The following is a 14,704-nucleotide window of genomic DNA, read 5'->3' on the forward strand; positions in this document are numbered from 1 at the left end:
GGGTGACAGAAGTATTTCCAGGTTTGAAAGAAAAGCCATCACTTCTCATGTTCTGTTCTGCAGTCTGGGGACAGAGCGAATATAATTCCGTGTGGCTCCCTGGGGCAGCAGGGGCAGGCAGGTCTCTGGGACCAAGAACCCACCTATCTGTGACCAGAACGAGGAGGCTGGTTCTTCCTGCCCCACACTTCAAGTCATAAATGTGAAAAGCCGCCTTCCTCTTCCTCCTTGTGGCTCTGTTGAGCCAACCGGGAGCCGTGTGAGCGCCTTAGATGTCATACTTAGGCTCAGATCTTGGCTCGGCCACTGAGGCATCCTTGATCTTGTGCAAAATACTGAACCTCTTAGTCTTTTTCTTCATCCTTAGTGTAGAAATGTAAACCCTATTTCTTTTTTTTTCTTTCAAGATTTATTTATTTTATTTTATTTTATTTATTTATTTTTTTAAGATTTTATTTATTTATTTCAGAGAGAGATTACAAGTAGATGGAGAGGCAGGCAGAGAGAGAGGGGGGGGGGAAGCAGGATCTCCACCGAGCAGAGAACCCGATGCGGGACTCGATCCCAGGACCCTGAGATCATGCATGACCTTAGCTGAAGGCAGCGGCTTAACCCACTGAGCCACCCAGGCGCCAAGATTTATTTATTTTAGAGCGCACATGCGGTGGGAGGAGCAGAGGGGAAGAGAGAACCTCCAGCAGACTCCCCACTGAGCACGGAGCCCGACACAGGGCTCGATCCCATGACCCTGAGATTCTGACCTGAACCGAAATCAAAAGTTGGACTTTCCACCGACTTAACCACCCAGGCGCCCCTATAAGGCCTATTTCTTAAGGTTAGAAGTGACCGTGGAAGACAGCTTCATTAACTTGGAGGTGTCCAGGGGAAGAGAACAGGGCTCCTGGACTGACGGGGTCCCTCAGCCCCAAGCCAGCCCCCTGCCAAACCCTACCTGTGAGCAAACCCCGTCCACACAGAAACGGACAAATGCCGATCATACAAGGACGGCCCCTCTGACCCCCAGAACCCCTCAAGTGTAAGGAACAGTTCCTCTAACAGAATCAAAGGAAGCACACAGAGCCTCCGTTCTTTTGTGCCAACATGTCAAAAGAGATGTTCTCAGGTCAATATTTTGCTTACGAAGGATGTCTCCGATTTCAGCTCTTCTCAGAGTCCCCATGATGAGGCACCACAGCTGGAGTGGTGGCCGTTTCTGGAGTGGCCACCAAGCCCAGCGCTCTCCTCCACCCCCCTGGGCTCTGGCCCACATCCTCTGCCACCTGGTCCTGCTCCACTCTCGTTCTGGAGCCAGGACTCCCCCGGTCAGGTGGCAGCACCTGGATGCAGAAGCGGGAGCTGTTCCCTGGGGGCGGAGTGCCAGAGTAAGACTTCTAACTGGGCAAGTGGCCACTCCGTGAGAGGTGTTTGCAGCCTCCCTGGAAGACAGATGTGGCCGTGTAGTTAAGTGTCCACAAAGCGGGGTAGGGCGGGCGCCTTCCCTGACCCTTGCCGAGAAGGAACCTGTCTGTCCCTTGGACTGCAGCTCTGCTTTCCATGAGCTGCAGCAGACCTGGGGAGGGGGGTTGAGCTTCAACATGCAGAGTAACGGTGTAGCCCACGGGATGCGGGAGCAAGAGGGAGCATGTGGGTTCCTGGGGTGTCGGTGGGACGACACTGAGCTGCCCCTTGGCCCAGGCCTTGGCAGGTCTCTCCTGTAAGGGCCGGAGAGTGAGTAGTTACCTACATGGGCCTCATACGTGCCTGTCACCTGCTCTTCCTGCCTTTCGGAGCACTTAGACACTGCAAAACCCTTTCTTAGCTCGTGGGCTCCAAAAACAGGCCACAAGCTAGATGTGCATCCAGCCTGCAGGCCGTCGTATGCTGACCACCTGTGTACCTCTGGACACTTCCAGTCAGCCCAGAGCTGTGAACTCCCATTTCCCAGCTGGGCTGATCCGCCCTTCTGTAGGTGGTCTGCTGGTTCCCTGCTCTCGGGAGGCTACCGTGCTGATGGACATCTGATCACCCGGACACCTGGGCTGCCATGGTCCTCAGGCTCCTGAGGTGCGTGAGCCGCTGTGCCCGCCCAGCTAGCTGTGGACATTTGTGTGAGCAGGGATAACCCAGTATCCTAGCGGGAGGGGAGGCTTCTCAGAAGAGAGGACATTGGAGCAGAGATCTCAAGCAAGCGTGACACATGTTCCAATCTGGGCAAAGAGCGTGTCACCTCCGAGTCAGAAGACAGACTTTATGCCCGAGCTCTGCCCCCTGGTTACACTCGGGCTTCCCGTCCGGTGCAACACTCCGATGTCTTCCTGCCTCCAGATGTTTTCCAACAATAAACAGCTCCATGGTGCAGTAAGAATGGTCTCCCTTAGGTTCTGTCTCCTTTGAGTCTTGTCTGCAGGCTCTCGCCAGCCCCCTCGCTTCTCCCCGGGTACAGCCTCTGGTGTTTAAGGAAGACCATGCACCCCCTGAAGGCCTTCCCACAGGCGCCACATTCAAACGGTCTCTCTCCAGTGTGGATCCTCTGGTGAGTGACAGGTGGGAGTTCTGACCGAAGGCCTTCCCACACTTGGGGCAATCACGGGGTTTCCCTTCCGTGCGCACACGGTGGTGTTTATGAGGTCAGAGCTGCCCCTGAAAGACTTCCCGCATTTAGCACAGGGGTAAGGTTTCTTCCCGCTGTGGGCGCTACGGTGCCTCGTGAGGTCCAAGCTCTGCTGCAAGGATTTCCCACACTCTGCACATGCCTGGGGCTTTTCTCCATCGCGAGCTACCGGAGGTCACATGAGGTCCGAGCTGCCCTGGATGGTTCTAGCACGCTGACCACGCCAGTGTGCTCTCACCTCCCTGCGAGTTCCCTGCTTGTCCCCAGGCACCTGGTCCTGGCTCGGCGTCCTCCCACGTCCCTGGGGTTTCTCTGCAGTGTGAAGCCTCTGGTGTTTGAGGAAGGCTGTGCACCAGATGAAGGGCTTCCCGCAGGTCCCGCACTTGTAGGGCTTCTCCCTGGTGTGAACTCTGTGGTGCTGGACGAGGAGTGAGCACTGCTGGAAGGCTTTCCCGCACTCGCTGCACGGATAAGACTTCTCCCCAGTGTGGATTTTCTGATGCGTCAGCAGGTGTGACCTCTGGCTGAAGGTCTGGCCACACACGTGGCACTCGTACGGGTTCTCTCCAGTGTGCACTCTATGTGGATGTCCAGGTCTGAGCTCTGGCTGAAGGCCTTGCTGCGCTCCTGACACGTGTAGGGGTTCTGCGGATCCGCCAGTGCCTGGCCAGGTTGGAGCTCTGGTGTAAGTCCTTCCCACATTCGCACACAAGTAAGTTTTCTTCCCCGTATGAATTCTCTCATGGATGATCAGGTTCAAACGTTTCCCCACATTCCTTACATTGATAGGTTTTCTTCATTTTCCCCGTTTTCTGGTGCTGGGTGACTTCTGACTTCTGCTGGAAGTTCCTGCCCCAGATCTCATGGCTGCGTGATCTTTCTCCATCAGAACGTGTTCTTTCTCTCCCATTACATCCACGGCCTCTCCCTCCTGTGATGGCTTTCTTGGGGATGAGATCTGGTTCCCTGCTAGCTCTCCCTTGGGCAGGAGGGAGCACCCCTGCATCCTCTGAGGGGCTCACCTGACGCCTCAATGACCGGGCTGCAGGGTCACCAGTTTCAGCCAACCCATGCTCTTGACACATCTGTCTCTGGTGTCCTTTGGATACAAACTTTGCTGCATCTTTGTCTCCAGGAAGGTCCAACTTCAACTTCTGGCCCTTTATGTTGTTCCTGGTCTCTGGATCTGAAATGATAAGTAGACCATGCTGGCATTCCTAAATACCAACATCTCCATCTCCTTTTGGAGACTGTGGTCACCACTGGAACACCCTTGCCCGTGCTCACTCTAATAAATATATACAATTTTTAAAAGTAATTAACTTTTTAAAGTTTTTTAAAAAAATTATTTGACAGGGGCGCCTGGGTGGCTCAGTGGGTTAAGCCGCTGCCTTCGGCTCAGGTCATGATCTCAGGGTCCTGGGATCGAGCCCCGCATCGGGCTCTCTGCTCGACAGGGAGCCTGCTTCCTCCTCTCTCTCTACCTGCCTCTCTGCCTGCTTGTGATCTCTCTCTGTCAAATAAATAAATAAAAAAAATCTTTAAAAAAAATTATTTGACAGAGAGAGACAAAGAGAGGGAACAGAGCAGAGGGGTGGGAGAGGGAGAAGCAGGCTTCCCACTGGGCAGGGAGCCTGACATGGTGCTCAATTCCAGGACCCTGGAATCATGATCTGAGCTGAAGACAGACGCTTAACAAGTGAGCCACCCAGACGCCCCTTCTAAAGATACACAGTTCGGGACACCTGGGTGGCTCAGTTGGTTAAGCAGCTGCCTTCGGCTCAGGTCATGATTCCAGCGTCCTGGGATCGAGTCCCGCATCGGGCTCCTTGCTCAGCAGGAGCCTGCTTCTCCCTCCGCCTCTGCCTGCCATTCTGTCTGCCTGTGCTTGCTCTCTCTCCCTCTCTCTCTGACAAATAAATAAAATCTTTAAAAAAAAAAAAAAGATACACAGTTCTTAAAAGAAAAAAATAATGACGCCGCACACCAGCACCGGGAGGAGAACTCCCTTCCTTTTCCTGTGGCCTTGCACTGTCCCTCCAGCACTGTCCACGGACAAAATCTAAACCTCGTGCCCGCTGGCCAAGGAGAAAGTTACAGACCCAGTAACACAAGCAGGACAGAGAAGGGTGGAGGAGGAGGTGGGAGCCCAGTCCTTCCAGAACACCAGGGCAAACCTGGAACTGTGCCCACCTGCCCCCCCCACCAGATGGGGCTGGACACCCTTTGGCCTAGACCACAAGCACCTTCTGCCACCAGGTGTCAAAGCCACTGGGAATCCTGGATGCTTGGATACCATTGGTCCCTTTATGGACTCTCCTTGTCTGTATGTTTCAGTGCTCTCCTGGTGGGACAAGCTGGGCCTCCTCCAGCGTCTCCTCTCCACAGACCTTCCATGGGGCACAGGCCTGCGGCCCAGCATCCCAGCATCCCCCGTGACTCACGGCCACATCCTGCAGCATCCTGAATTCCTGAAACAGAAGGTCCTGGTCAGGGACCACCCAGGAGAGCAGCAGACACCTGTGCCTTCCCTTCTCTCCTTGGAGCTCTGCTAGGTCACACATGACCCTGGCTCTCCACGGCCAATCCCGTCCCCGCTTTAGAAAGGTGTGAGACCACGTTGAAACCCCCACATTACCCTGTCTTGTCGGCAACTCCTCACCTTTGCTGGATTTCTGTCTGCCGCTCCCCAGGGCTGATCTGCCCCCTGAGCCTTGCTGTGGGCCTTGCACTGCACTAGGTGGGAAGTAATGAGGACAAGGCAGGACAATACGGAGGACAGTCCCTCTCCTTGAGGAGCCCTTGCTGGGCTGGGGGCTCAGGAAGGCTGTGCACGGGGTGCCATGGGACCTCACAGGAAGGGCACATCCTTGAGGGGGAAGAGGTAAGGAAACTTCCGGAAGGATGAAGCTTCTAAGCCGAGGCCTCAGAGACCATGTGAGACAACCAGACTTTCCGTGAGGCTGCAGCACGTGCACAGGTGGGACATGAGAGGAGCCGTGGGCGTCCCACACGTCCCATGCGACCGAACCCGGGGTGTGCGACAGCAGAAGTCAGAGCTGAGAAGGGCTGGTCAACTCAAGGAGGACCAAGAAGTTTGGGCTTTCTCCCCAGGGCCACAGGGAGCCCCTGAAGGGATTAACGCGGGAGAATAGTGTCAGCAGATTTACGGTCTTAGGAGCCTGTTCTGATCGTTTTCCAGAGGATGGATGGTAGGTCAAGGCTGCAAGTGGGGTATCAGGCAGGTGACCCCAGCAGTGACCTGCCTTGGAGCCAGGAAGCACCCCAGGGAGCTCCAGGCAGAGGGCACGGGGGGACCGAATTTGTAGAGAAGCCAGACCTGGCACTGTCCTAGAGGGGCTGGGGGCCAGGGCATGCATTGCGGATGGCGTCCACATTCCCAACCTGGGCAGCCGGCTGAGCTGAGTAGCTGGAGGCAAAGACGGGATGAGCAGGAGACAGAGAAGGAAAATCCCAGATGTGCCAGCGATACCCATGAGGCATCCAGGAGGAGAGTCTGCAGAGCTGACAGGTCAGCAGGTCAGGAGCCCGGGAGGAGCGTCTAGAACGCAGACAGATTGCAGAATCGTCAGCACGCAAGCAGCGTCTAGATCAGAGAAGTGTCACTAGCTGGGGTTTGGCGTCCTGAGCAGAGGCGGGGCGGGGGAGCGAGCGTCCCCGCCTCCCTCAGGCGCACTCCAGCGGACGTCCAGCAGAGGGAAGAGCACTGGTCCCTCAGTGTCTTCGAGCCGAGGAAGCCCCCGCAGGTGAAGAGACCCCACGGGGCTGGCGGGCTCTGTTTTCAGCGTTGGATCGGGACCCTGAATGCAGCGCGCACCCAATAAAAAGCTGCAGAATATGGGAGCAGGTTACCCCTTGGCCCAATAATTCCTGAAATTCTTTTCTCCCTCGGCTTCCACAGTGGGTGATATTTCAACCGCTTTTGTACCGTCTTTACCCATTTCTCCGTGTATTACATGCGATACGGAGGCTCAGTCCCTAGTCCGTTCTGTGACATCTCAGTGATCACATCACCTCTTGCTCCTGTGACCTCCTCCGTCCCAGATGAATCGTGATCTGGAACTCCTGTTCCTCACCCACATGTTCGTCTATACCCGCTGTGCATCTCTCGTCCCGTCTTACTGGATTGTGAAGCAAATGGGTAAAGATGAACTCGTCATTTTACACTTGTTCCCCTTTCTTACTATCCATTTCTGCCAAATGACCCGTTTTCACCGAACAAGTACCGTGATCCTACGGAGTCCAGGCACTGTTGTAGGCCCTGGGATGCCGTGGTGAACAAGACAAAGTCCCTGCCCTCATGGAGGCTAGTGTTCCGGGGACTTCTAGGCCAGAGACGCAGTCGTTTATGCCACCTAAAATGCGGTCCACACACTGTCAGCCTCTCCCGGGGGCTTGGTAAGAACGGTAGTTCTCCAGCAGCGTCCCACACCCACTGAGAGCGGGCGGGAGGGGGCCTGGCCGTCGGGACCTACCAAGCCCTCCTGGTGACTCCGCTGGTCTGTGGTTTCATCTTGGAGTCCCCTCTTTCCACACCTGCAAACTCTGGAAACCCCTCCTTTGGCCCTTTCCAACCCCATCAGAGTCCAGAACCTTTTCCCCTCGAGTTTGGATTGCTTGGAAGATCCCTGACGAATCTTGTGTCCTGGCTCCAGCTGGTAAAGCTAATGCTGTTGGACGAAGTACTTTTCTCAAGTCCTGCTTTCCCTGATGACAATGATCGAAAACTGAATTTTTAAATCATCTATTAAGGGAAATAATGGCTCCTCCTGACTTCCGAGCTACATCATTCCCTAGGGCTGCTTTCTAGAAGGACCGCCGATTGGGTGGTTCGAGCAGAAATTTGTTCTCTCGCAGTTGGAGGCCAGAAATCTGAAGGAAGGCGCGGGCAGGTGGCTTCCATCCGCGGGCTCAGGGATCGCCTGCACCCCACCCCCTCACCCCCCAGTATTCGGTGCCAGGACGCAGTCCTTATGTCTCTTATCTGCACGGCTTCTCCCTGATTTGGCCTCCTCACGTGGGCCTGTTCTTATAGGGACACCATTCATGCTGATTCTGCGGCGGAGGGCGGGGGAGCTGTTTTATTCCAGTAGACCTCACCTTAACTGATGACACCTGCAATGGTCCTATTTCCAGGAAGGCCCCCTTCTGAGCTACTGGGGGGAGGACTTCAATATACTGAAGGGACACGATTAGGGTGTGTGTGTGTGGGGGGAGACAGCCCTCCTCTATGATTCACCTAAGAGCAAATCTGTGCTCCAATGTCTCCCCAAACTTTCCCACACATTGTGCTTCTCCCCACACTGTCCCTTTACCCCTTGCGATGCCCTTGTCTACACTGGGAATCCAGAGCCCACACAGCCGCAGGAGGCCAGGCGCGCCATCAGACGGTGTGAAGGGAGCTGGGTGATGATACACGACAAAATGATACACTGCTTTCGTGTCAGGAGACGGTGCCTGGTGGGGACTGGGGCTCTGGAAATCAGATGCTGAGTCTGAAAGCGGGGCGCCTCATTTCCTGCTCAACGCACCATGTAGACATGGGGAGCCCCTGTGCACGCGTCTGAGATTTCAAGACATGCTGAAGCCTCGATCTTGTGTGAGTAGATGGGAAAGACATTTCCGCGTTTTAAAATGTTGGACAAATTCAAATAAAACCCAACGGCATTAGCGGGGGAAAGGCTGTCTGCAGTCCCCAGGGGCCATCATTCTCCAGCCGGGGACCTTAGCAAATCCTTCCCGCAGCTGCCACCACCTGTAGCACCTTCTAACCGGTCCAGTCCTTCTCAAGCCACATTTCCCGTGCGCTACAAAGACAGCGCCGCTGCCTACAGACGGGGCGGAGACGACCCACTCAGGCACACGGGACACAGGTTCGCGAGCACCAGTTCAACTGGCTGCGAGACACGAGCAGCTCGGGGGGTGCGGGGGCGACTCCGGGGGGGGCTCCCCAGACGAACGGGCGTCTGAGGCTACTCATAGGAGGATGTGCAGCGCTGGTCCGAACCCCGCTCCCTCCTCTGACCTCCCAGGGCAGGACCACTCCAGGTCAAGTAAGGCCACGCGTCTGGCCCCGCAGCTCATTCCTGTGGCTCGGTCCAGTCCCCCATCGGGGCCCTAGGTCACCCAGGAACCAGGTGTTGTGCAAAGACGCCGGGCGCAGGACAGGGAGCAGGGTAGCCTGCTGCGGGGGCTGGGCCTGGGGGACCGGCAGCTCGCGAACTGGAACCCACCGGGGCAGGGGGAGGCAGCGGAGGGTCGTGGAGGCGCGCGCCGGGAGTCAGCAGGGGGCCCAGCCCCGCCGTCCCCGAGGCCCCGGGCTCTCCCCACTGCCAGCCTCCAGGGGTGTGCTCTGCGCTCCGCATTCCCGGGGAAGGATGCCCCGGCGCCGGCTCTGCGCACGCAGCGGGTCTCATGTCCAGGCCACCCCAGCCTCCCGCTGGACCGCGGCCCCCTCCACGGCGGCCATCGCGCAGCTCCCGCTCCGCCCGCGTCAGAGGCTCTCCCAGAGCCGGCGATCCCCCCCATCCCCGCCGCCCGCTTCCGCGCGGGACGCCTCCAGCCCGCCCAGGGACCTCCTCTGCCCAGACTCGGGCGGCCCCGCCTCCCGCCCGCTCGGTGGGTCTCCTTTGCGCAGAGGCGGGCAACGCCCGCTCGGGGGGTTCTCCTCCGCGCAGGCTCGGGCAGCTCCGCCGTGTCAGTACCCGCCCGTCCGGGGGGTCTCCTCTGCGCAGACTCGAGCAGCTCCTCCGCGCCCGTCCTCCGCCGCTCGGGGCCTCCTCTGCGCAGACTCGGGCAGCTCCGCGGTGCCCGCCCCCGCCCGCTCGGGGGGATCCTCTGCGCAGACTCGGCGGGTCCCGAGACGTCCGCCGGGTCTCGCGCGAGTGGACGCCGGCAGGCGCCGTGGGGCGGGGCTGGTGCACGTGCGGGTTGTCCCGGTTGCGGCACCCGTCGGCGGTGTGGCTGCGGCCGATGCGTGCGGGTGGGCTACCCACGCGGACGGTTTTACGTTTTTGTTCTCAGTTTCCCTTACTCCTTCCCTCACCCCCGCAGGCCTCTGTGGCGGTTCGCGGAGCCCTTCCCTTCGCGATGCCCGCCGCGGCCTGTGCAGGTGCGCGGGGACGGCTGGCGCGGAGCCCGCGTCGCTCCGGCCGCTCGGGGCCGCGCGACCCTGGCCCGTTACGTTCTCCGCGTCCCCGCGCTGGCCGCGCGCGCGGTCTTGGCTGCTCCGCGGACCCGCGCCCTCGGCCCGAGCCGTCGGCGTGAGCTGCTTCCGCAGGTCCGTTCCCAGTCTCCGCGGTCCTCGACACCGCGCGCGCCGGCCGGGGGAGGGGGGCCCCGATGCGGGCGCGACCCCGGGCCCCTGGGGCCTGCCTGCGCCGCCGCGAGCTTCTGATCCGTCCTCGGGTCCTTGCTGTCTTCCTCCTCCGCGGAAACACTGGGAACGCGAACATGTTCCCGCGTTTCTGACGTTGTCTTTAAGTTAACAAAATAAAGGGGTTTTGTTAGATTTGGGGGTGTTTGTTTTAAGAACGAAGATCTGCTTTAGGCAGGAAATGAAAGTGGGCCGTGAAAGGAGGGGCAGGAACCCCCTTTTTGTCGAGACACAGCCCTGTGCGGACTGGGTTTGTTCTAGGGTTTCAGTTTCTTCCCTGCCCGGCTCCCCTGCGTCCCTCCCCCACCACCTTCTTCCGGGAGGAGCTCTTCTGATTCTCCGGGGGCTGAACATGCGGCCCCCGCCCCGCAAGCAGCGCGGGTCCATCCTGTGACTCGTCGGTGCGGCAAATGTCTATGGATGCCCACGCTGCCAGGCCCTGGGATGAACGGGCAGCCGGACCCGAGGCCCTCCTGTGGAACCGAGAGTCCCGCGGACGAGGTTCGCAGACACGTCCACGGGTACCTGTCACGGAGAGCTGTCGTGGGAGCGGTACACAGCGCACAGCCCCCGAGCCTTTGTAAGACAGCATGTGACGCGTGCAGGACGGACCCGGAGGCCTCCGGAGTCGGGCTTTCTCCAAGAACCAGGCCCACGAAGGACAACGAGGGGACGAGCCCGTCTCTAACCCTGCACCACTCGGCTCGTGGAACAGGAGAGTGTAGAGGCCGCTTTCGGGCCAACAGGCTTGAGGCATGGAACGCAGAAAGGCCCACACTGACCCCCTGGGTGGACACAGGCCCATCAGGGGACCCGCCTCAAAATAGCCACAGGCCCTTCCTGACCAACGGGCTGCTCACAACCAGGCACAGTAACCAAAAAGGGCAGAATTCCATACGTCCTCATGCCTGCTCACCTTCCCTGCACTTAAAAAGCCACCCCCCCCTTCCTTACAGATGGCCTCTCCTCTGCTGCTCTGCTTGAGCTCCCTTGCCGTGTGGTCAGTAAACGGCCATCGCCCTTGTTCTCTCTCAGGTGAATTCGTCCACTGTACGGATTTCCACCGGATCCTCACCCCAGCTCTGGGGGCCCCCATCCGACCGAGAGACACCCCATTTAGGCCCTATATTTGGTGGCCTGCCCAGGGACTTTGTGGCTCCCGTACATTTGGGGGAACCCCGCACATGGAGCCTTTGCCTGTCCAGGACTCTTCCTGTGTCCTCTGGGAATCTCTTGGGACTTATTCTCCGGGGACCGATTCTAGTTCTCCTTGGGGAACTGATGGCCTCCAGCCTCGGTGACTCCTCCGTGAGGCTCTGAAGTCCTGGGGGGATCCAGCTGGATCTCCCTTGCCCCCAAGGGTGAGGGATGTCTCCTTTTCCGTTTGGAGGGTCTCTTCCCTCCCCCTCCTTGCTCTTTTCAGCCCTTCAGGAGTCTAAACCTAGGGCCCCTCACAGGACCGAAGGCCTGGGTGAGCGGCTTCCCAGTGTGGGCGGACTGGCCACGCCCAGAGGACAAAGGGCCCCTTCCCTCTGCTTTCTGACTCGGACTGGCGGTCTGCTCCTAGAGGCCCGCGCCACTGGCTTGAGCCACCATCGTGTCTTCTGGCCACAGTTCCCACGCGGCTCAGCAGTGAGTCCTCCCTCCTCTTTCCCACTCGCTGGGGCCAAACGGGGCTCCAGCTCTCCCTGCTGCTGGAGGGACACCCCTACAGGAAGTGCCAGGCCACTTGTCTCAGCCCTCTTCTTGGTGGGACCCCTGCTGTGGTGGGACACCCCAAGAGTCCGTCTCCTCGGGTAGATCTGGTCCTTTTTCAGGTCAGTGGTATACCCTGCCTGAAATCATGACCACGAGTCTGAGCTCCATTCCATGTGGCAGTGCCCCACTGGGGATTGGCAGCTCATCTTTCCGCTAGGGGACCCTCTCTCTTCCTTCGGACTCACCCTTGGGCTGTGTCCTTCAAAGCTGTAACACATCTGGCCTCTGATGCTTGAGGAGGAAATTCTCCACTTTATGTGTTTCCTGGCCTCCTACGAACTCCCAGATCAGGAGGTACGGCCGTCCCTCGGGGCTGTCCTCGAACACTGTTCTCCAGCGGGACCTTTGGTGGAATGCCTCCCTGTGGTCAGTGGTCCCGTAGTTGTCTTACTTGGTGTCCCGGCCCTAAAACAGAACCCAGGCCTAGGCGCTGCTTGGGGAATGTGTGTGGCCATCAACCAGGCTAAATAACCACCCATGGCCCCCAACCTAAAATTTTGTTTGAATGATAAATGGGGATTGAATTTGTTGGACATCTAGGTCTTTTCCAAATGGAATGGAGTGCTAACACATTGATTACTGACCGTAGGTTTGTGCTTTTGGCTTCTTAATGCAGAGAAACAGGTTGTTTGAGTATTGGAAAATATGCCTTGGGCTTAATTGATTCATAAATTTGCCAAAGAATTCTGGGGTAACAATTCACAGTTGGTTACTGAGACTAAGGTTTCTAAGAGTTAAAATTCTGCTGAATGTTATTAAGACTGATGGGAATAAAGGAAGCAACTCTGTCTGTAGAAAAGTAGGAGATAGGTAAAAAAGATATAAGAAGTGGGAATGCATTTTTGTTGAAGGTAAAAGAAGGTAATTTTGTCCTAAAGGAGACTGGTTGTTTGGAGAGAAATGGCTTGGGACAAAATCTGAATGCAAAAGAAACTTGTAGAAGGTTTCTGATGGGAAAACTTTGGAAAGGAAAGATTTGAAGATTGAAATGAATGAATTTTTAAAAATTTTTTAAAAGATTACTTATTTATTTATTTGACAGAGATCACAAGCAGTCAGAGAGGCAAGCAGAGAGGGGGGGGGGAAGCAGGCTCCCCGCTGAGCAGAGAGCCCAATGGGGGCTCGATCCCAGGACCCCGGGATCATGACCTGAGCCGAAGGTAGAGGCTTTAACCCACTGAGCCACCCAGGCGCCCCGAAATGAATGAATTTTAAAAGTACATTGGTATAAGATTAAAATTTTGGGGGTGGCTGGGTGGCTCAGTGGGTTAAAGCCTCTACCTTCGGCTCACGTCATGATCCCAGGGTCCTGGGATCGAGCCCCGCATCGGGCTCTCTGCTCAGCGGGGAGCCTGCTTCCTTCTCTCTGTCTGCCTCTCTGCCTGCTTGTGATCTCTGTCAAGTAAATAAATAAAATCTTAAAAAAAAAAAGACTAAAATTTTGCTTACTCTCTTTTAAAAAGACGAAGTTCTCTTTGGACTGTTGGTTTGCTCTTGGTAAAGAAATGTAATCAAAGTTGTTTTCTCTTTACCGGAAAACCAGAGTTTCTGTGTTTTGTCTTTACTGGATCTCTGTCGAGCTGTAACCCTCTTTAGGCGTGTGCTTTGTTTGTTTATTTATGGGCGCAAAAAGGCATGTGCTTTAAAACGTTCTAAGATTCTAACAAATTTCCCCAAGATTTGAATTGTAAACAAAGCCTCTTTGACAAATTAGGCTTGTTTGTTGGTAGGTTGTGTCCCGGTGTAAGGTCGTCAGTCGATAATTCTGGTTATTGAAGTGTTTGCTGTCACCGAAATGACTGAATATGCTTGCCAGTTGCATTACAGTCTCGTCACTTGCAAAATGTGTTTCATCATCAAGGAAATTCATGAGGGCTTTTTTGACAAAAAAGTTTTTGATATCTTTAAAGTCATAAAATTAGGGATGCCTGGGTGGTGCAGTTGGTTAAGCATCCGACTCTTTGTTTCAGCTCAGGTCTTGATCTCAGGGTCATGGGATCGAGCCCCACATCAGGCTCCTCACACAGCACAGAGTCTGCTTAAGGCTCTGTCTCCCTCTGTCCCTCGGTGGGCACCTTCACTCTAAAATGAATAAATAATCTTAAAAAATCATAAAATTAAAAGAGGTAAGAATTTCCAGAACTAACTAAAAGGTTACATTCAAACCGAATAAATGGGACTAAATCAATTGAGGAAGGTGATTATACTTTTGTTACTCTTGCCTGAAACATTGCTGGCTCTTTCAGATTAAGAAAACTTTCTCTTAAGATAGTTATGACTTGGGGTGCCCGGGTGGCTCAGTGGGGTAAGCCTCTGCCTTCGGCTCAGGTCATGGTCCCAAGGTTCTGGGATCAAGCCCCGCATCTGGCTCTCTGCTCAGCAGGGAGCCTGCTTCCTCTTCTCTCTCTGCCTGCCTCTCTGCCTGCTTGTGATCTCTCTGTCAAATAAATAAATAAAATCTTAAAAAAAATAGCTATGACTTATGTCTTCAACCTCAGCCGCAGCAACTTCTTCTTGGAAACATCACCAAAGGCGAGGGAAACAAGGGCAAAAATGAACTACTGGAACTTCATCAAGATCGAAAGCTTTTGCACAGCAAAGGAAACAGTCAACAAAACCAAAAGACAACTGACAGAATGGGAGAAGATATTTGCAAATGATGTATCAGATAAAGGGCTAGTATCCAAAATGTATAAAGAATTTACGAAACTCAACACCCAAAGAACAAATAATCCAATCAAGAAATGGGCAGAGGACATGAACAGACATTTCTGCAAAGAGGACATCCAGATGGCCAACAGACACACGAGAAAGTGCTCCCCATCACTTGGCATCAGGGAAATACAAATCAAAACCACGATGAGATCCCACCTCACACCAGTCAGAATGGCTAAAATCAACAAGTCAGGAAATGACAGATGCTGGCGAATATGTGGAGA

At 55.6% G+C, this 14,704-nt stretch overlaps 1 pseudogene; it reads right to left on the bottom strand.

Annotated features, from left to right (window-relative positions):
• Positions 1–684: 684 nt before the first annotated feature.
• LOC125086753 (zinc finger protein 594-like) lies at positions 685–9,032 on the bottom strand (annotated as a pseudogene).
• Between the last annotated feature and the right edge of the window lie 5,672 nt (positions 9,033–14,704).

This window comes from Lutra lutra, chromosome 16 (genome assembly GCF_902655055.1).
Source record: "Lutra lutra chromosome 16, mLutLut1.2, whole genome shotgun sequence".
NCBI lineage: Eukaryota > Metazoa > Chordata > Mammalia > Carnivora > Mustelidae > Lutra > Lutra lutra.